Genomic DNA, 23,594 nt, shown 5'->3' on the forward strand with positions numbered 1-23,594 from the left:
TTAGATATAATATACATTAAGTATGGTACCACACTGACAACCAGATGGCTATTTAAGGTTAGACTTGGGAATGGTTCTATTTTTACAAAGTATTAAATAATATTAATTAATATCAATGATGTTAATAATATTTAAATAACTAATATTAATTAAATTAAAAAAATTAAGCTAACCCATTGACTTTAAATAATTTTGAGTTAAACATTGATTCCATTAATAGTTGTGACTTTTTATTTTAAGAAATACTTGTATTTTAAGAGAAAAATAAACTATTTGAAAATATATGAGGAATAATTTTTCAACCTTTTAACATTACGTTAACTCACATTTTTGATACAAATATATACACATTTGAACACTTTGAAAAAAATTGCATTTACTTTGTAATTTTTTAAGTCATTGGGGATGAGTACGTCAGCATGGAGATAAAAATAGAATAAAAATAGGAGAAAACGGAGTCTTACTTTTTTAAGAACTTCCCTCAAAAGTGAGGCTCAAGAAAGAAGAAAATTGAGGAAAAAAAGAAAGAAAAGGAAAACTTAGAAAAATTACAAAGAGGCAGTGTGCTTAAATTTTTAAAAGCTGGAAACAAGGCGAAAAGTATCTTTTGAGCATAAATCACATAAAAATCACAAATAGGACATGATAAATTAATAAGTTTAGTGAATTGGTGATGATTTAACTATTGATCAAAAATAAGGAAAATGAGCAAGATAATTATTCTCATCAAACCCACAACTTGAACAGGTAGTGTGAAATCCCTGAAACTTCATATTCTTTCCTAAATAAAGATATAATTAATGGTTAAAAGATGAGAATGTGTGTTAGCCTCCATTTGCACTTGTGCCCTGGTTCCTCAAATGTTAGTGATGGATCCTTCTTCCTTTTCCATTTTGTCTAAGCTCACTCCTTTCAGGCTTCTCTCCACACCCCACTGAAGTGGCATCAGATGAGGTTGCTAATGTCCTTTCCTTCCTAATTCCCTGGTCAGTTCTAGTCCTCTTCTTACTTGGCCATCAGTCACTGCCTTCCCCTTGATACACATTTTTGCTTTCTCTGAGGACAGCATGCTTTGTTTTCTTCCTATCTTATTGTTTATTCCCTCTGTCTCACTTCAAATGTCTAAATTTGAACCGCTGGTACCATCCCCAAAAGTTGCTACCTCCACAGTATTTTTATCTCAGTTAGTGATAACTGTGTCCTCCTGGTTGCTCAGGCCAAGCACCTTGTAGCCACTCCTTGACTTCTCTCATTTCCATATACTCCTCATCTCCTCATCTTCTTCATCTCTCTGTAAATCCTGCTGGCTCTATTTTCAAAATATATCAAAAATCCAGTGGGTTGTTGTTATTGTTGCCTTCCTCCTTCTCCTCCTCCTCCTTCTTGAGTATAGTTGACACACAATGTTACATTAGTTTCAGGGTTACAACTTAGTGATTTGACAAGTTTATACATTAGGTTCACCACAAGTATAGCTACCATTTGTCCCATTCCATTGCTCTCACAATATCGTTGACTGTATTCCTTATGGTCTGCATTTTAGTTCTGTGACTTATTTGAAAACTAGAGGCCTGTATCTCCCTCTCCCCTTCACCCATTTTTTCCAACCTTCCACCCTCCCCTCTGGCAACCATCCAATCAGTTCTTAACATCTCCATTGCTCCCACCCCATTCCACCCTACTATCACCTTTCACGGCACTGGCCTCCTAACTAGTCCCCTGTTTCTACCCTTGCCTTCTGAAGGCTTAAGTATATTCACAAACTCTGAGTCTTCAAAAGGTTGAGCTGAATTCCCTTCTTCTCGAGTATGGGCTGGACTTAAATATTTGCTGCTGATGAATAGAATAAGGCACAAGTGACAGTATTCTGAGGACTGGGTCATAGAAGACATTGCAGTGCTGGCCTCTTTCCCTTGGATCACTTACTCTGGGGAAAATCAGCTGGCATGCTCTGAGGACACATAAGCAACCCTATGAAGAGAGCCCATGGCAGGGAACTGAAAAATCTCTTGCCAACAGCCAACAGAGAGCTGAGACCTCTTGCCAGCAGCTATATGAATCTGCCATCTTGGAAATGAATCATCGGGTCCCAGTTGAGCCTTGGGATGACTATAGCCCCAGTTGACATCTCAAGTGTATCTTCATGAGAGACCCTGGGCTAGAATGACCTAGCTTAGCTGCTTCCAAATTATTGCCCCATAGAAACAATAAATACTTATTATTTTAAGTTGCTATGTCTTTTAGAAATTCATGTAGAAATAGTTAACTCATAGACCCTCCTTTAATCTGTTCTTTTGTTTTTTTGAGACACAGAGAGTGTGCATGCATGTGAGCGGGGGTGGGGCAGAGGGAGAGAGAGAATCTTAAGCAGTCTTCACAGTCAGCTCAGAGCCCCATAGCGGGGCTTGATCTCATGACTGTGAGATCATTATGGGAGCCAAATCAATAGGGACGCTTAACAGACTGAGCCACCAAGGTGCCCCTTTTTTTAAATTTAAAAATTATTTAAATTTTTATTTATATATTGAGAGAGAGAGAGCAAGCATGCACAAGTGGAATCTGTTCTTAAGATAGCAAGCCACAGCAGTCCAATGGCTCTCCATTTCCTTCAGGGTAATATCTAAAGTCTTTAATAGCAATTATGGAGTTAATGTTTACATCCTCCCAGAATTCATGTGTTGCTTGCTCCTGGGGATGCAAGCATAAATGAATCATAGTTTAAAGGAAATTATAGTTTAATAGGAAGGAGAGTCAGCAAATAGTTAATTATAGGAGATAGGATAGGGTGAAAGTGGTAATTAGTTTAAAATTATACATGTTAAATTAAAGGTGCTTTCAGGATATCCAAGTAGAGATAATGGGTCTTGAGTTTATAAAAAAGTCTTAGGCAAGACATGTAGATTTGGTATTATTGTTATCTAGTGACAACAGGTGTCATGAGTGAATGAGGTCACTCAGGAAGAATGTACACAGTAGAAAAAGCAAGTTAAGAGTCTAATTTTGTGAAACATTTACAGTGGAAGGGAGAGAATATAGTTACAGGGGCTTTTTATACATATTCCTGTTCTTTTCCTTCTGGGCATAGAGTCGTATTACATTTCTCTGGCCTCTGGGAAGTTATGGCCGTGCAACTTGCTTGGGTTAATGGAATGTGAGCAGAAGTGAGCACTTCTCCGGTGCCTTAGAAAGCAATGCCTGAGTCAGCTGGCTCTCTTCTTCTTGCCATGATGATTATTAAATGTGTTGAGATGAAGGCTCTGTCACCCTGTTTCCTTGAGCGATGATCAATATTGAAGCCCCTCAAGACCCATCTTGGACTTGCAGTGAGAGTGAGGAATACACTTTTTTTTGGGATATGTTGTTTCTTACCACATGAAAACCTCGTTGGTCCTACTGATTTGGGAAGGGCTTTGAGGAAAGCAGACTTTCAAGGAGATGAAAAAAGAATGGTGAAGAGGTTTCAGGAAGATGAAAACGTCAAATGCTCCATTGCAACCTAGAGGTTGAAAAGTATTCATTTGATTTGGCATTTAGGAGAGCATTGGCGATTTTAGTAAGTTACACAATATGAAAAAAAACACAGTCCCTCTCAAATGGTTAATGATGAGGGAGCATAAGGCAAGCTGACAGGCTGCAAACACCCCCTCCCCTGCAACCAGGTGGGATATGTGTGATATTACTCAGGCACTCCTGGCTGCCCAAGAACAAAGGAAAGGGGAAAAACAAATGGTTAACTGATAGAGATCATAGTCCTGTTGATCACCTCTCCTTAGTGGTGTGGGGAAAAAAAAGCTGGAGGAAATGGCAGATGGAAATAAATTTCCTTATAACCTGCAGCCCATTGACAAATACTTGAGGCAGAGTAAAACGTTTCTACAGGAACTCCTTATTGTCTTAATGTTAATGTTTTGCTAGAGGGAAAAACAACCCTAGCCTGACAATAGCTAGTCCTCCAGTATCCTATGAGTCTTCTTTAGCATAAGAAAATCTCACTGGAAACTTCCCCTGGATTTCACCTCCCCCAACCCTGTAATATATAATTAGTCTCTCCTGTTGATCCCAGGGCAGCTCTTCCAGCCCACAGGTCCTGTCCCTGTGCTTTAATAAAATCACCTTTTTGCATCAAAGATGTCTTAAAGAATTCTTTTTTGGTTGTCACTCCAGACCCCATGAACCCCACTGTCAACCCAAAAAACCTCATCAGTTAATACTTGAAGAAAAAAAAATTAGAGGTCTGGGCTCTAGCAGAAGTGAGGGAGGCTCTTGCTGTTGGTATTTCCTTGCCTCTCATTTAATTCGCAAACATCTGATCCCACCTATTTCTCCCCTCCCTTTTCCCTGCACACTTTCAACTTCTGTACCTCTATACTTTTCCTTCCTCTCCTCCCTCCCACCTCTGTAGGCTTCTATCACAGCCTCCTCCATCCTTTCTCACTGGAACTTCTTAAAAGAGAAGCATGAAATTTCAATTTGCAATTCTTCACCTCTTCAGCCTACTGCAAATTGACTTTTGACCTCAGCAATCTACTGAAATGGCTCATGCCAAGGAGATTTTTCATGAAAACCATATAATTAGGTTTTTTTTCCCTTCCTGCATAAATCTCTTTAATTTTATATTATGACACAGTGCACGATTATTTGCTGAGTAGTTCATTTTGTATTAGCCAAAGAGAAAATTGAACCTGTCCATCAAACTGCGTGGAATAAGAAATAATACATTTTTGTTAGCAGTAAACAGAAACTTGCACAATAAAAATGTTTTTGTGCCACTTGAAGTATTACCATTGGTTGCAAGTTTTGAAGGTATGCAAAGTGTTTTCTATCCTTATTTATTTTGGTAGGGACTTTGATTGCAGACAGCATACCTTTTATTGCTTTTTTTTTCCTTTTTGGCTTATAGTCACAGCACTTGAACACAAATATAATGAGGGCTTGTTCAATTTGAGACTTCCCTATAGTAATGCAATAATATTACAGAGATTTTTCATAGACATTTCCTCATTTAATCCTCAACTTTTTTGAAGGGTATTTAATTTTCCCCCTATTTACACATGAAGAAACAAATTCAAAGAGAAATATAAATGGCCACATTCACATTGCCACAGGTTGTGAGTATGCTTGCTCAACTCTAGCTTTTCTGATTCCAATTTAGAGCTGTTTCTGCTGTGACCCAGCTATGTGAAAGCAGTACATGTACACAAGGAACAACAGAAATACGGTGACTCTTCAAAGTAAATCTACTTTTGGGGCACCTGGTGGCTCAGTTGGTTGAGTGACCAACTCTTGGTTTCAGCTCAGGTCATGATCTCACAGTTCTTGGGTTCAAGCCTCCATGCTGACGGTGTGGAGCCTGCTTGGGATTCTCTCTCTCTCTTCCTCTCTCTGTCCCTCTCCTGATCTCTCTCTCTCTCAAAAGAAATAAACCTAAAAAAAAAGTAAATCTACTTTTTAAATTGGCATTTTTGTTAAAACATTATAGGACCATACATTTCCCATAATTTAAAGCTATTTGGATGGCTTATTAAAATGTTATATATTGAATGCATTTACATATTCAATGAGCTTAGGTTGGCAATAAGGAACCACCATACATTTTAATAGATACTCTTTCACACCATTCTGCTCTCAACAGAGAAGTTTACATTGTCTTTAACATAGTGATGGGTGTCTAACGCTCTTTGGCAATGAGAAGAGGTTAAAAAGTTTGGGTAGAAATGATGAGAAAAGAAAGTGGATAAGACTGTTATCCTAAGTGTAGCCACCAGGCTGTTGATTTAAGTTTCATGCTGTCCTAAAATATTCACAACAAAATTTCATGAGCACCCTGGCTCACGTATCCATGTCTGTGAGTCTACAAAATACTACTCTATCGGTAAGGTTGATATGTATATGATAAACTAAAATGTAGACTTTCTAGATACTTTTAAAATTTAAAGAGCACTTAGATTCTGAAGTCTGGCTTTGCTTTTCCCAACTCAAATTTATATTAATAAAATCCTTCTCAAAGTCACCCTCCTTGAGAACTTGCACAGACTCCAGAAATAATCAAGGCAGTGAGATTAAGATTAGTTGGCTGACCCAGCAAGAACAGGAAGTCAGAGAATTTGGCTCTAGAAGGGAACTAGAACAAGTAAACAGGATGAGCAACCACTTACAGGAATAAATAGAATTTTTTAGTTTCAGGAATATTTAAATTGGGGAAAGAGAGAGTTATTTTGTTTTTTTTATTGTTTTGTTTTCAGGAATTAAGAGCATAATTGAAAGTATGGAGCCGCAAGGATAGTGGGTGTGGGAGACAATGAGGCTACCTGCCTCACTCCTCTAGGTGAAGTAGATACAGGACAGCCAGATTGTAGAGGCTGCTGTAGGTGTTGAGATACATTGAATGCAGCAAAGAGCGGTTGAAGTTTCTTTTTGCCTCTGATTTTATTTAGATCTAATTGACATACAATGTTGTATAAGTTTGAGGTGTACAACAGAATGGTATTATGATATCATGGATGTGTTGACATTTGAGACATGTGTTGATATATTTATATAGGTAAATATTACAAAATGATCACCACGATAAGCTTAGTTAACATTCATCACCTCATATAGTTACAAACTTTTTTTCTTGTGATCAGAACTTTTAATATCTGTTCTCTCAGCAACTTTCGAATAAATAGCTATGGTATCATTAACTATAATCATCATGCCATCCATTACATCTGTTTGGCCTCATCCTGGGGTTTGGAATTTCGAAGGAGGTAACCAGCTCAGGGAGATCAGCTACTACTGTTTCACAGAATTTTGGATTTTATCTATCAGTAAAGTTCATAAAAAAATTCTTGAGATCTAACTTATATAGTTGTCAAATATTTGTTTTGTTAAGGAAGGACGTTAAGAAAGAAAAAGCAACAACAAAGATAAAAAGTAAATGACTACATGCTACCTTCACCATTTCAGAATGGAACCAAATTTTAACATCAAATTAGTGGGAAGGACACTCTCCCAGAGCAAAGAACAGAACGTTAAAATGAATACAGTTGGTGTTATTAAAGACTTATTGCATTGTTCTTATTTTCTCATTTTCTCTTGTACCAGTAAAACTTTGTCACATGCCTACATGTCTCCTCAGACTGATATCTGAGATCCACTGAGCTAAGAGAATATCATCATTATTCAGGTATAAGATGATGACAATTGGGGAAAGAAGAAGAAAGAACACTAGAGGCAGGGAGATGGTGATGGAGGAATGGCAGGTTTTGGAGACAGATTAAATCGAGAAGATAAAGGGAGAGAGTGAAAGATACCTTCAGAAATTGTACTATGACCAGATACAGTTTTTAATAGTTGGTATTGCACATAGCCTTGCCCTAATGCATCTCATAAATATGACACAAACATGTGACATCTGTTGGGGGGTTCCTGTCAATGGATGGATGGCTTGCTGTCCTTAGTAGCACCAGAAACTAGAAATGCAATTTACCAAAAGTATGAAGACCATGTTTTTATCAGTAATTGATGGGTTAAAATATTTTTCCATCTGAAGCCAAACTGATCTTCAGTAGCATTTTAAAGGAGGCCAGAAAGTTGATTTTAAAGGAGATGAAAAAGTTCACAACCATTACATAGTACTATCAATCTTTCAAAAAATTCTTAAACAATTATCAGGATTCTTAGAGCTCCTCAGTGATGTTTTGTTCCTGACTCTTAAAAATTGACATTTAGTAGTTGCCAGGTTTTATGGTTGTAGAGTTTCTGACTTTTTCTTTTTCAATGGAATGATGTTACAATATAAGCAGAGGTGTTAGAATTGTTCTATTTGCAGAAAAAGAGCAAAGATGCTTTGTGGTTTTGGAAATTATATTTCAAAGCTACTCACAAGAGGATATCTTGTTTAGGAAAGAAGGCAAATTCTTTTCTTTCACGAAGGAGATTTCTTCAAAAAAGGTTAATGGCAAATGTGTTCTTGACTGAATGTTAACCTACAGCATTAATTTAAGATGTTCTTAATCTATGTTTCTGGACTTCTTTTAAATGTCAAAACTTCAGAAAGTCTAAAGCGACTCACCCCTCTGCTAGGTAATAGCTAGTATTGTCTTTGCTGCAAGGCATTTAAAATGAAATTTTGAGGTTTATTGAAAAATGTTACCAGTTCACTCACTGTACAAGAGCTTGGAATATGAATACCTGAAAGAAGAAAAATTCAATAAATGGCTGTGGAGTTATTTGCTGGAATTCACAACATAATAGCAAGAAAAGGTTTGCAGCCTTGATCATAAAGGAAATGAGTCATTTAATTTTAATACCCTTAGTGCTGGTGCATAGTCTCAACACTCGGTAAAAGTCTGCATGCATTTAAATAACTTAAACAATTATTAAAAGAAAGTTGCAAGAAATAAATGGCATTTATTTTAAAAGGAGATTGGGTTCAAACTTCCAGTGCTTTAAGATTTCCATAAGAGCAAATTCAAGTTCAGAATAGGATTTAGTAACAATTAAAGGGATTTCAATTCCTTAATCCCTTTGTGAAGGAAAAGAATAAAAATGTTAATGTTGATTCATATGAGCACTTGTAACTGAAAAATTTATTATATATTGTAAATACTTATGACCCCAATAGCTATTTGATTTATAAGTTAGATATTGAAATATAATGAAACACTTTCTACTGATTTGTAATCACTGAAAGAGCCATATGAATCATCCTCAAATAAAAATACTTCCTTTTTTGACCTTTCCCAAAAATGCTTCTGAGTAAAAGAATGCCTTTTTGTTTTGTCTGATGTCTGAAGACCTTTACTTATCATTTGGAAGGTGATTATTTTCTTGGTTGATCCTAGCCTCACAAGATAGAGCCTTGATCTATCTAGAGACTTAAATATATTATTAAGTCAGAAAATAAATTTCAAACTACTCATACTGTTTTGCCTAGAATTATTACATTATTAAGAGTAAATATCTTATTAAACTCAATAGGGAGCCACAAAACGAATAAGCAAGATTTCTAAAGGAAGTACCGAGTGTATATAAAATAACTAATACAAAATAAAAGTTAATAAAATGGGGCAGGTAAATCATATAAGTCAACAAAATTTATATTAAAATGACCCTGTACATATTAACTTAAAATTTTCCTAGATTGCCATATGGAATTGCTATTATTTGAAGTCAAAACAAAACTTGGGGGCTGACATTTTATTTAAATTTATTTAAACAAAGTTTGTGTGTGTTCTGAACCGGCTACAGTTTTTGACACACTGTTCCAAGTGCTCATATTTATTAGCTGTTTGATCCTCACAGCTCCACCACGATCTGGAAACCCTAGTTTATGTCATCTAATAGATGAGGAAAGTACGAAGCAGAGCTCCAAATGGACACATGCCATTTAGCGTCTGTGTGGTCTTGGGTCTGGGTCACATCGCTCTTTGAGAATTATATTTCATGATTCCTTCTTGTCTCCTCTAGCCCTTTTTGTCACCAAGCGCTATAATTTCACTGTGTCTTTGGAATATTCTTTCTTCTCATTTTTTGGGTTCTCACTACTTATGCCTGACCATGCTATTGTACTCTCTCAGTTTAGTGAATCTCTGGCATCAGTCTCAGGATTTAAGCAATTCGTGATGAAATTTCAGCACCCACTCTCTTAACCTATTGAGATAGTTCTGGGCTTCAAAAATTGGTTCCTATGGGACAGCTAATATTTATATACTGTTGTGGGAACAACTATTAGCATTTGCAAGGACACTTTATAACCTCCAGAATGTTCTCCCTGCATCCATTCTTGTTCCTTCTATTTTGTTCTGTATTATACAGCAGCCAGCACTACCCTTTTAGAATGTAAATCGGATCATGTCGCTTCCTTTCCAAAATCCTTCCAAACTTTCTGCTGCACTTAGACTGAAATCCCAACTACTACTCAAGATGCAGGGGTAAATAGCGCATTCCTGAATAAACACATTCCTGCCTCCTTCTTTCATCTCCTCTTCTGTACCTCTGTCCTTCTGTTCCCTCAAATGCACATTTCCACAGTCTTTCCTTTTTGCTCTTTCTAATGTTTAACTCTTTAGCTCCTTTGTGTACTCCACCGCTCACCTTTCCAGAGAGGCATCCCTTGAGTCCCCTGGCTCAAGTAGGCCCCCCTCTATTCTCTCTTACTGCACTTTGGCTGTCTGTTCTTTTCCTTCAGAGCTTTCACTTCAGTTCATAAAGGAAGTTGCTTACTTTTTTTTATATCTTATGCATCAAACCGTCAGCTCGCTGAGGACAGGGGCGGGCAGGCAGTCAGTGTGCTTTGTTCTCAGGGCATTTTCAGTGCATAGCACAGTCTCCTGTACCGAGTGGCCTCTGGATAAATCCTTGTGGAATGTGATTACAGTCTGATGTGTTTCGATGTGTTGCAATAATGTGAGCAGAAATATGAGCCTGATAAAGATTTACAGAGTCCAAATTTGAAGTGAGTTAGAGATGGGGAATGCAAAAGCCTCAAAAATGGTGGAGGGAGGATAGGTCTTTGAGAAGGCTGAGCTTTATGCTTCTGTCCCATTCTATCTCTGCACAAATTATTTTAAACAGGGAAGAAATGGAAAAGAAAATCATCATAGAAAACAAAAGACTTTGGGCTGCTGGGTGGGTCAGTCCGTTAAGCGGCTGACTTCAGCTCAGGTCACGATCTCCATCTAGTGGTCTGTGAGTTCGAGCCCTACGTTGGGCTCTGTGCTGACAGCTCAGAGCCTGGAGCCTGCTACAGATTCTGTGTCTCCCTCTCTCTCTGTTCCTCCCCCGCTTGTGCTCTGTCTCTCTCTCAAAAATAATAAACATTAAAAAAATTGTTTTTTAAAAATGCTAACTAATTTGGATGTAAATTTAAAAACATAAAAAACAAAATTAAAGAAAAAGAAAACGAAAGACTTTTGCTTATGCAAAAGTCAGTAGTGATAGCAGAGGCATTCAGAATATGCCACCTCAAAATGTGCCACTTTTGCAGGAGAATTGTTTTGAGCTGAAGGCAATTAGAAGCAGTACAGGCAGAGGTCTCTCTGTCTTCTCCATCTGACTAATAGCAGGACATAAATTTCCCTTTGTGAAGATATTCTTTTACCCTCTCCTTTACCAGGAAAGGGGGAAACAATCATTATTACTGGACACAGAGGTCAGCACTGAGATGGGTTTGTACAAACAACCCTTACTAATATTACCTTTATTACAAAAATGTGTATACACTTTCTTTTGTAATCTGTCCTTTGTCAGTTTAATTCACAGGTGTTAGGTACTGAACCTAAGAGGGTAGAGAAAAAGTTTTCTTCCTCTCCTACAATAGTAAGTCTTAGATGGGCTCCAGTTGTATGAATAGAGGTATGGCTCTTGCTTTCTTGATATGGCGTTGAAGGCCTCTTGCCTGATAGCTACAACTTTAAGGCTTCTATTTGTATTGTGCTAAGAACATCCCAACTACATTTCTTTACTATGCTACATGGGTTCTTTTGCCAGGACCTTCCAGACTTCAATTTTCTGTACTTTCCTTTGCCTAACAGGCATATATAGCTATTCAAATTTAAATTAATAGAAATTGGCTAGTGGCTACCCTATTGCACAGTGCACATAGTGAACACAACCATTATTGCAAAAATTTCTGTTGAATAACACTGCCTTTAATGTGTTCTAAAAGACATGAGTTGTAAATAGAACAGATTCTCAGAATTAAGTTCAAGATGGCTATATTGCTTTTTTGACATCTAAATGACATAGTCTGGGTGCCTGGCTAGCTCAGCCACTCAAGTGTGCAACTCTTGATCTCGGGGTTGTAGGTTCAAGCCCCACATTGGGTGTAGGGATTACATAAAAAAATCTTAAAAAAAAAATAAGTGGCATAGTCACACAGGATCAGCTAATGGAACAATAATCCATTTCAGTTGTCAGATAGTTTTGAAAGATAATGAAAATGGTAAAATATTAACTGTGCAAAACACTAAGGAACAGGAATTGTTTTGTATGGAGTTTAAGATGGACGAGATGAGGGGCGCCTGGGTGGCTTGGTCAGTTAAGCGTCTGACTTCGGCTCAGGTCATGATCTTGCAGTTTGTGAGTTCGAGCCCCACATTGGGGTCTGAAGCCTGCTTCAGATTCTGTGTCTCCCTCTCTCTCTGCCCCTCCCCCCCTCCGTCTGTCTCTCTCTCTCTCTCTCTCTCTCTCTCTCTCTCTCTCTCAAAAATAAACAAACATAAAAAAAAAAAAGATGGAGGAGATGACATGAATGTAATGCTCAGAGGACAGGGAAAGCCGTTACAGACCTGTCATGCCAAGGTTGAGTTGGCTGATCCAGGCTGGCGGGGCAGGTGTTCATTTCCTCCCGTGCCAGTCCTGATTTCTCCAGTAAAAGAGGGCTCCTAGAGACAGTTGTTTTGATTAAGATCTAGAAGTGGTCATAGTTTTTCAGGGTACAAGATTGATCTAGGTGTTGTGTGGTTGATAATGCTGACTGCAATTACTCTGTTTTAAGAACTGACACTAAATGTAACAAAATGATGTATCTTTTGTTTTGCAGAATTTTGCTGAAGGAAAGCTACATTGAGGCCAACCAGGGTTGGCCTGTGGCGTTTCTTCCAGCAAAATCTCAACAAGAGTAAACAAGGTAGTTAAGTGATTCTAAGGGTTATATTATATGAGCAGTTCAATTTGCTTTATGTAAGGGTTTAAAAAATTCTTGTTGAACAACTAATTTGTTTTTTCTTTGTAACTCTATTCAGATTTACCCCCATAATGACTGTTCAGTGAATGAACTTTTCTCTGAGACTACTGTTGAAAAGTGATACCATTTTGGACAGTGATTCTTTTTATTATTTTTTTCCTGAAATAACTTGTTCACTAAAAAATACACTAAATAAATACACTATAAAAATGACATTTCAACATTATGATTTCAGGCAAAGACATATTTGACAGTTTACTTGACATAAAAATTTCTAGTCAGAGGTTATCATATGGAACCCATTTGAACTGATGGCCATGTACAAATGAATCTAAGACCATTTTGTTTCATATGTGTAAGGGAGGGAAAAATATCTTTTCTCTTTCCCGCCCCAGGTTCTCTGGCTGGGGCCCTATAAATTAGATTGACAAAAGCCAGATTAAAAAGAGAAAGGAATACAAGTTTATTTAATATGAGTCTTATGCAACACAGGAACTTTGTAAGGAAATGAAGACCCAAAGAAATGGTTGGATCTGAGTGTATTTATACTTGGCTTGATGAAGAGTGGCAAACTGTGGAAAAATATTATAGGACAAAGAGTGTGAGCTAAGACTAGTAAGGGGGGAAACTTGTTAAGTCCTGTTTGTTCAGATTCCTCTCTATAACCTTCCATCTTTGGAAATAAGGATGATCCTTTCCTCTGGGAATAGGGAGGGCACGTCTCACAAGAGGGTTACATGACCTGCTTCACGGGAGGAAGGAAGGTCGGGGAATCCTTCCTGCACCACTGTTTCTCAAATTCCTTCAGTTTAAAACACATTACAAGGCACCATATTTTTGGTAGCGTGTTCTAAACTTCATTGTGCACATACTCTAAGGAGGTCGATGATATAGTATCTTTTATGAATCTTTAGTCTGATAGTGTCCTCCTATATTTTGCCAAAAGGTGTTTTTCTGCGATAGGACTTCGTTTTTAAGTGCCGTTTAAGTGCAAAATGATCGATCATGAGCCCTCAAATCTGAAAGGCTGGTGAAGAAAAATGTTTCAGAAATAAGGAAAAAATACCAATGGATTTTATGTACAAGCGATATCTGTTTACCTTCAAATTGCTTTTTATTACTAAAGTAAACATGTTTTCATTCAACTGATATATTTTTCTAGCTGTGAAAATGATTTGAGTATTTTGTGTTGAGATGAACCACATCTCAATTTTCTTATTAAACTTAATGGAAACTTTTTTTTCTTTTCTTTTCTTTTCTTTTTTTTTTTTTTTCTTTTTCATTTAAAAGCTCTTTACTTAACCACAGGGTTTCAAGTAGTAATGAAAATCATTCAGCAAGGGACCGGTGTACTTGAAAAACAGCACTTTGATTGGGTAACATAATGACTAGAAGACCCTGCAGTTTGAGAAGCCATCACTGTAAAAATGAGAAGTCTTGACAATTTTGTTATTGTTTCTGCCTAACTTTTATCTGGGTTGAATTCTTTTGCCATAAAACTGTCAAATTTCCCATTTTGCTTTTCTATCTGCAACTTGTCATGGACTCCGACAAAAGGAACAAGTTACCGACATTCTTCACCTTTGCTAAATTTATGGTATTCTCACTCCAATTCCCCAGCATTTGTGAAGTAATTCAGATGGCTGAGATCTTTCTATTATTCTCCACATTTTAAATAATTCACTATAAATCCTTATTTTCTATGGGTTTAATCAAGTAACACATTTTGTCTGAAGTTATTTTCTTTCTCAAGATGTCTTTGATAAAGGACTGAAATGCTTTTGAAGAATCCTTTGCTATTTTTCAATGGACTTATTTCTTAACATCTTATTTGTAAAAATAACACAGGGACAATTTAGATACCATAAAACTATATATAACTATATATAGCTACAATTATATGTACATATGTATGTAGTTTTCCTTTCTACAATTTTTAGGACATATTTTCTCTTTTGTTTTAGTGTTTTTTGTTTTTGTTTTTAATAATCTCTACACTGACCATGGGGCTGAGATTTACAACCCCAAGATCAAGAGTCACATGCTCTCTCCTGACTGAGCCAGTCAGGTGCTGCTAGGCCATATTTTCAATAATGCATTAAAAAAAATCCTGTTTAGGGGTGCCTGGGTGGCTCAGTTGGTTAATCGTCTGCTTTTGGCTCAGGTCATGATCTTACAGTTCCTTGAATCCGTGAGTTCGAGCCCCACATGGCTGTCTGCGGTCAGTGGAGCCCACTTCAGATCTTCTGTCCCTGTCTCACAGCTCTCTCTCTGCCCCTCTACCGCTCATTCTGCCCCCTCTCTTCTCTCCCCCCCAAAAAATCCTGTTTAGTGCTTCTAATAGATGCAAATATGTCTCTGTAAGTCTTATTTACTTAGCTGCATTTGGGGAGCTAAATAACTTTGACGAGCTTTATTGTAGGTGAATATGAAATGTGCTTTGCTTCTCCATATGTAGCTCTTCCTATATGCAAAAAAACCCTTTTTTTTTGCTCAGGAGTAGTGGTCATTTTGTTGTGGTCATTTATTTACCCTCTAATACAGTATTCAAGGAAAGGAAGACAAAGAGAAAATCTCACTCAGTTACTTATTTGATAGAGGAAGTTAAAGTTAATGACTGATAAGATATACCAGAGCTTCTGGACATAGATTGTTTAATAGTGATTTTTTTTTATCTCAAATGTGGGTGTAATGCCCGAAGTTCCGAAACCTCCCACAAAGTCCACCAGAGTCGTAAGTCAAAGCCAAGTGGCAAGGGTCGTTTATTGCAGGTTCGAACCTGGTCCCCCGCACACTCGTCGCCGGTGACGCAAGAGGCCACGATCAGGGTTGGTACAGTGCTTTTATAGACAGAGACAAGTAGCACAGGGGAGGTTTTAAATTATGAGGTGCCTGATTGGTTGATTTTAAAGTAAGGACATTTGTTGTTCTCTGATTGGGCGTCCTTTGTCTGTCCTTTGGCGGGAAGGCTTTGTCCGTTACTTGTGGCGGGAGGAGAAAGGGGGAAGGGGGAAGGGGGTAGGGTAGGTGAGGAATGTGCTAAGCAAGCAGGTTTACAGAAGCGAGAAATGCCGATTAGTTTATGTACAATCACTCATTCCATCACATATCGGACTACATTTAGGAAGGTTTACAACCCATTCCACTACACAGCGGGTTACATTCAGGAAAGGCCTCACAATGCTCGTAGCAAACAGCAAGCAAAACAGACTTCTCAGCAATTGTATTTCTTATCAAAGATCCATAATAAGCAGAAAAGAGAACTTTAGCTTTAAACTAAGGCAGGGCTGTCATTTGGATTTAAAGCTGTTCTTTTCATGGGACACCATTAATTTTATCAAAAATGATTTTAATCAATGATTGTACCACATTGCTTTGTTCAGAATAAGCCTTCAATAAATAATTGATTTATTGATTTATACAAACATGTTATCTACTTTAATAGGCATTTTATTTATTGAATGTATCTTGTATAATGATATGAAGGTATTAGTATTAAAATTAAATTGTGAACATTCTGTATCATAGTATCATATACATTTTTAGGTTACATTTCAATAATGTGTATATATTTTTTCCTTCTCTTTTAAAAAAATTTTTTTAATGTTTATTTATTTTTGACAGAGAGTGAGAGACAGAGCGCAAGTGGGGGAGGGGCAGAGAGAGAGGGAGACACAGAATCCGAAGCAGGCTTCAGGCTCTGAGCTGGGACACGGGGCTCGACACGGGGCTCAAACCTGAGAACTGTGATATCATGACCTGAGCTGAAGTTGGACGCTTACCTGACTAAGCCACCCAGGCACCCCTTTTCTCTCTTTTTTTTTTAAATAAAGGTTTTATTTAAATTCCAGTTAGTTATCATACAGTGTAATATTAGGTTCAGGTGCACATTATAATGATTCAGCACTTCCATACAATACCTGGTGCTCATCACAAGTGCACCCCTTAATCACCATCACCTATTTAACCTACACCCCCCACCTATCTCCCCTCCGGTAACCATCAATTTGTTCTGTATAATTAAGGGTCTAAAAATGTGTCTTTAAATAATTTCAGCTGATTTTCTTCTTTTAAAAAATTATTTTTTTACATTTATTTATTTTTGAGAGACAGAGAACAGGGACAGAGCACAAGTGGGGGAGGGGAAGAGAGAGGAGACACAGAATCCAAAGCAGGCTACAGCTCTGAGCTGTCAGCACAGAGCCCGATGTGGGGCTCCAACTCACAAACCATGAGATCATGACCTGAGCCTACAGTGGACACTTAACCAATGCAGACACCCAGGCGGTCCAATGTAGTTATAATTTTTCTGAATAAGCTCTTTAAAAAATTCAGGCCCATTCAATAATAACTCTTTAAAAATTATTATATAATTAATTCCAATGTAGTTTTATACTAAAGAAAAGATTTTATTTGACTAAAATGCTTACTCAAATGTATGCATTATAAATTATTTATAATATAGTATAACATAAGTTATTATCCAAACAAATAAAAAAGCCACAGCTTTTACTGAACACTTGACATGATATAGGCTGACATTATATTTTATTTTATTTTTTTATTTTTATTTTTATTTTTTTATATGAAATTTATTGACAAATTGGTTTCCATACAACACCCAGTGCTCATCCCAAAAGGTGCCCTCCTCAATACCCATCACCCACCCTCCCCTCCCTCCCACCCCCCATCAACCCTCCGTTTGTTCTCAGTTTTTAACAGTCTCTTATGCTTTGGCTCTCTCCCACTCTAACCTCTTTTTTTTTTTTTTCCTTCCCCTCCCCCATGGGTTCCTGTTAAGTTTCTCAGGATCCACATAAGAGTGAAACCATATGGTATCTGTCTTTCTCTGTATGGCTTATTTCACTTAGCACAACACTCTCCAGTTCCATCCATGTTGCTACAAAGGGCCATATTTCATTATTTCTCATTGCCACGTAGTATTCCATTGTGTATATAAACCACAATTTCTTTATCCATTCATCAGTTGATGGACATTTAGGCTCTTTCCATAATTTGGCTATTGTTGAGAGTGTTGCTATGAACATTGGGGTACAAGTGGCCCTATGCATCAGTACTCCTGTATCCGTTGGATAAATTCCTAGCAGTGCTATTGCTGGGTCATAGGGTAGGTCTATTTTTAATTTTCTGAGGAACCTCCACACTGCTTTCCAGAGCGGCTGCACCAATTTGCATTCCCACCAACAGTGCAGGAGGGTTCCCGTTTCTCCACATCCTCTCCAGCATCTATAGTCTCCTGATTTGTTCATTTTGGCCACTCTGACTGGCGTGAGGTGATACCTGAGTGTGGTTTTGATTTGTATTTCCCTGATAAGGAGCGACGCTGAACATCTTTTCATGTGCCTGTTGGCCATCCGGATGTCTTCTTTAGAGAAGTGTCTATTCATGTTTTCTGCCCATTTCTTCACTGGGTTATTTGTTTTTCGGGTGTGGAGTTTGGTGAGCTCTTTATAGATTTTGGATACTAGCCCTTTGTCCGATATGTCATTTGCGAATATCTTTTCCCATTCCGTTGGTTGCCTTTTAGTTTTGTTGGTTGTTTCCTTTGCTGTGCAGAAGCTTTTTATCTTCATAAGGTCCCAGTAATTCACTTTTGCTTTTAATTCCCTTGCCTTTGGGGATGTGTCGAGTAAGAGATTGCTACGGCTGAGGTCAGAGAGGTCTTTTCCTGCTTTCTCCTCTAAGGTTTTGATGGTTTCCTGTCTCACATTTAGGTCCTTTATCCATTTTGAGTTTATTTTTGTGAATGGTGTGAGAAAGTGGTCTAGTTTCAACCTTCTGCATGTTGCTGTCCAGTTTTCCCAGCACCATTTGTTAAAGAGGCTGTCTTTTTTTCCATTGGATGTTCTTTCCTGCTTTGTCAAAGATGAGTTGGCCATACATTTGTGGGTCTAGTTCTGGAGTTTCTATTCTATTCCATTGGCCTATGTGTCTGTTTTTGTGCCAATACCATGCTGTCTTGATGATGACAGCTTTGTAGTAGAAGCTAAAGTCTGGGATTGTGATGCTTCCTGCTTTGGTCTTCTTCTTCAAAATTACTTTGGCTATTCGGGGTCTTTTGTGGTTCCATATGAATTTTAGGATTGCTTGTTCTAGTTTTGAGAAGAATGCTGGTGCAATTTTGATTGGGATTGCATTGAATGTGTAGATAGCTTTGGGTAGTATTGACATTTTGACAATATTTATTTTTCCAATCCATGAGCAGGGAATGTCTTTCCATTTCTTTAAATCTTCTTCAATTTCCTTCATAAGCTTTCTATAGTTTTCAGCATACAGATCCTTTACATCTTTGGTTAGATTTATTCCTAGGTATTTTATGCTTCTTGGTGCAATTGTGAATGGGATCAGTTTCTTTATTTGTCTTTCTGTTGCTTCATTGTTAGTGTATAAGAATGCAACTGATTTCTGTACATTGAGTTTGTATCCTGCGACTTTGCTGAATTCCTGTATCAGTTCTAGCAGACTTGTGGTGGAGTCTATCGGATTTTCCATGTATAATATCATGTCATCTGCAAAAAGCGAAAGCTTGACTTCATCTTTGCCAATTTTGATGCCTTTGATTTCCTTTTGTTGTCTGATTGCTGATGCTAGAACTTCCAGCACTATGTTAAACAGCAGCGGTGAGAGTGGGCATCCCTGTCGTGTTCCTGATCTCAGGGAAAAAGCTCTCAGTTTTTCCCCGTTGAGGATGATGTTAGCTGTGGGCTTTTCATAAATGGCTTTTATGATCTTTAAGTATGTTCCTTCTATCCCGACTTTCTCAAGGGTTTTTATTAAGAAAGGGTGCTGGATTTTGTCAAAGGCCTTTCAGCATCGATTGACAGGATCATATGGTTCTTCTCTTTTTTTTTGTTAATGTGATGTATCACGTTGATTGATTTGCGAATGTTGAACCAGCCCTGCATCCCAGGAATGAATCGCACTTGATCATGGTGAATAATTCTTTTTATATGCCGTTGAATTCGATTTGCTAGTATCTTATTGAGAAGTTTTGCATCCATATTCATCAGGGATATTGGCCTGTAGTTCTCTTTTTTTGACTGGGTCTCTGTCTGGTTTAGGAATCAAAGTAATACTGGCTTCATAGAATGAGTCTGGAAGTTTTCCTTCCCTTTCTATTTCTTGGAATAGCTTGAGAAGGATAGGTATTATCTCTGCTTTAAACGTCTGGTAGAACTCCCCTGGGAAGCCATCTGGTCCTGGACTCTTATTTGTTGGGAGATTTTTGATAACCGATTCAATTTCTTCGCTGGTTATGGGTCTGTTCAAGCTTTCTATTGCCTCCTGATTGAGTTTTGGAAGTGTGTGGGTGTTCAGGAATTTGTCCATTTCTTCCAGGTTGTCCAATTTGTTGGCATATAAGTTTTCATAGTATTCCCTGATAATTGTTTGTATCTCTGAGGGATTGGTTGTAATAATTCCATTTTCATTCATGATTTTATCTATTTGGGTCATCTCCCTTTTCTTTTTGAGAAGCCTGGCTAGAGGTTTGTCAATTTTGTTTATTTTTTCAAAAAACCAACTCTTGGTTTCGTTGATCTGCTCTAGAGTTTTTTTAGATTCTATATTGTTTATTTCTGCTCTGATCTTTATTATTTCTCTTCTTCTGCTGGGTTTAGGCTGCCTTTGCTGTTCTGCTTCTAGTTCCTTTAGGTGTGCTGTTAGATTTTGTATTTGGGATTTTTCTTGTTTCTTGAGATAGGCCTGGATTGCAATGTATTTTCCTCTCAGGACTGCCTTTGCTGCATCCCAAAGCATTTGGATTGTTGTATTTTCATTTTCGTTTGTTTCCATATATTTTTTAATTTCTTCTCTAATTGCCTGGTTGACCCACTCATTCGTTAGTAGGGTGTTCTTTAACCTCCATGCTTTTGGAGGTTTTCCAGACTTTTTTCTGTGGTTGATTTCAAGCTTCATAGCATTGTGGTCTGAAAGTAAGCATGGTATAATTTCAATCCTTGTAAACTTATGAAGGGCTGTTTTGTGACCCAGTATATGATCTATGTTGGAGAATGTTCCATGTGCACTCGAGAAGAAAGTATATTCTGTTGCTTTGGGATGCAGAGTTCTAAATATATCTGTCAAGTCCATCTGATCCAATGTCTCATTCAGGGCCCTTGTTTCTTTATTGACCGTGTGTCTAGATGATCTATCCATTTCTGTAAGTGGGGTGTTAAAGTCCCCTGCAATTACCACATTCTTATCGATAAGGTTGCTTGTGTTTATGAGTAATTGTTTTATATATTTGGGGGCTCCGGTATTCGGCGCATAGACATTTATAATTGTTAGCTCTTCCTGATGGATAGACCCTGTACCTATTATATAATGTTCTTCTTCATCTCTTGTTACAGCCTTTAATTTAAAGTCTAGTTTGTCTGATATAAGTATGGCTACTCCAGCTTTCTTTTGGCTTCCAGTCGCATGATAAATAGTTCTCCATCCCCTCACTCTCAATCGAAAGGTGTCCTCAGGTCTAAAATGAGTCTCTTGTAGACAGCAAATAGATGGGTCTTGTTTTTTTATCCATTCTGATACCCTATGTCTTTTGGTTGGCGCATTTAATCCATTTACATTCAGTGTTATTATAGAAAGATACGGGTTTAGAGTCATTGTGATGTATGTTTTATGCTTGTAGTGATGTCTCTGGGACTTTGTCTCACAGGGTCCCCCTTAGGATCTCTTGTAGGGCTGGTTTAGTGGTGACAAATTCCTTCAGTTTTTGTTTGTTTGGGAAGACCTTTATCTCTCCTTCTATTCTAAATGACAGACTTGCTGGATAAAGGATTCTTGGCTGCATATTTTTTCTGTCTAGCACCCTGAAAATCTCGTGCCAATTCTTTCTGGCCTGCCAAGTTTCAAAAGAGAGATCAGTCACGAGTCTTATAGGTCTCCCTTTATATGTGAGGGCACGTTTACCCCTTGCTGCTTTCAGAATTTTCTCTTTATCCTTGTATTTTGCCAGTTTCACTATGATATGTCGTGCAGAAGATCAATTCAAGTTACGTCTGAAGGGAGTTCTCTGTGCCTCTTGGATTTCAATGCCTTTTTCCTTCCCCAGTTCAGGGAAGTTCTCAGCTATTATTTCTTCAAGTACCCCTTCAGCACCTTTCCCTCTCTCTTCCTCCTCTGGGATACCAATTATGCGTATATTATTTCTTTTTAGTGTATCACTTAGTTCTCTAATTTTCCCCTCATACTCCTGGATTGTTTTATCTCTCTTTTTCTCAGCTTCCTCTTTTTCCATAACTTTATCTTCTAGTTCACCTATTCTCTCCTCTGCCTCTTCAAGCCGAGCTGTGGTGGTTTCCATTTTGTTATGCATTTTGTTTAAAGTGTTTTTCAGCTCCTCGTGACTGTTCCTTAGTCCCTTGATCTCTGTAGCAAGAGATTCTCTGCTGTCCTGTATACTGTTTTCAAGCCCAGCGATTAATTTTATGACTATTATTCTAAATTCACTTTCTGTTATATTATTTAAGTCCTTTTTGATCAGCTCATTAGCTGTTGTTATTTCCTGGAGATTCTTCTGAGGGGAATTCTTCCGCTTGGTCATTTTGGATAGTCCCTGGCGTGGTGATGTCCTGCAGGGCACCTCCCCTGTGCTGAGGTGTATAACTGGGGTTGGTGGGCGGGGTCGCAGTCAGACCTGATGTCTGTCCCCAGCCCACCGCTGGGGCCACAGTCAGACTAGTGTGTGCCTTCTCTTCCCCTCTCCTAGGGGCGGGATTCACTGTGGGGTGGCGTGGCCCATCTGGGCTACTTGCACACTGCCAGGCTTGTGATGCTGGGGATCTGGCGTATTAGCCGGGGTGGGTAGGCAAGGTGCACGGGGGCAGGAGGGGCAGGCTTAGCTCGCTTCTCCTTAGGTGATCCACTTCAGGAGGGGCCCTGTGGCAGCAGGAGGGAGTCAGATCTGCTGCCGGAGGTTTGGCTCCGTAGAAGCACAGAGTTGGGTGTTTGCGCGGAGCGAGCAAATTCCATGGCTGGAACTGGTTCCCTTTGGGATTTTGACTGGGGGATGGGCGGGGGAGATGGCGCTGGCGAGCGCCTTTGTTCCCCGCCAAACTGAACTCTGTCGTCCGGGGGCTCAGCAGCTCTCCCTCCCTTTGTCCTCCAGCCTTCCCACTTTCCGAGCAGAGCTGCTAACTTATGTCCTCCCAGACGCTAAGTCGTGCTTGCTGTCGGAACACAGTCCGCCCGGCCCCTCCGCTTTTGCAAGCCAGACTCGGGGGCTCTGCTTGGCCGGCGAGCTGCCCCTCCACCCCGGCTCCCTCCCACCAGTCCGTGGGGCACGCACCGCCTGGCCACCCTTCCTACCCTCTTCCGTGGGCCTCTCGTCTGCGCTTGGCTCCGGCGACTCCGTTCTGCTAATCCTCTGGTGGTTTTCTGGGTTATTTAGGCAGGTGTAGGTGGAATGTAAGTGATCAGCAGAACGCGGGGTGAGCCCAGCGTCCCTCTACGCCGCCATCTTGACTAGAATCCACTAGGCTGACATTTTAAAAATAAAATTATTTCCATTGCTATTTCCTTAAAGACGCTTGAACTGCTATCCTATATCACTGAGATATAATTAAGATTTTATAGAATTTGAAATTCTTTATGGACTGGATAAAAAAAATCAGGACTCTATTGCCTGTCCTCTATAGGATAAGGGAAAAGTGCGAGGACAGATTTGACTTTAAGTTAAGACGGATTGCATGCTTGTCACATGTTTTCAAGAGTAAATCTCATTTAATTTTTTTAACAGTCCCTTGAAGTAATTATTATCTATCCCCATTTTACACAGGAGAAAACTGAAGTTCAGTGTGGTTAATTAATTTGTCCAAGGTCACACAGTTAGTAAATGGAGTCAGCTTTTGAACATAGTTTGTCTGACACCATGTATTTTACATCCTAACAAGTT

This window comes from Prionailurus bengalensis, chromosome C1, assembly GCF_016509475.1.
Source record: "Prionailurus bengalensis isolate Pbe53 chromosome C1, Fcat_Pben_1.1_paternal_pri, whole genome shotgun sequence".
Classification (NCBI taxonomy): Eukaryota; Metazoa; Chordata; class Mammalia; order Carnivora; family Felidae; genus Prionailurus; species Prionailurus bengalensis.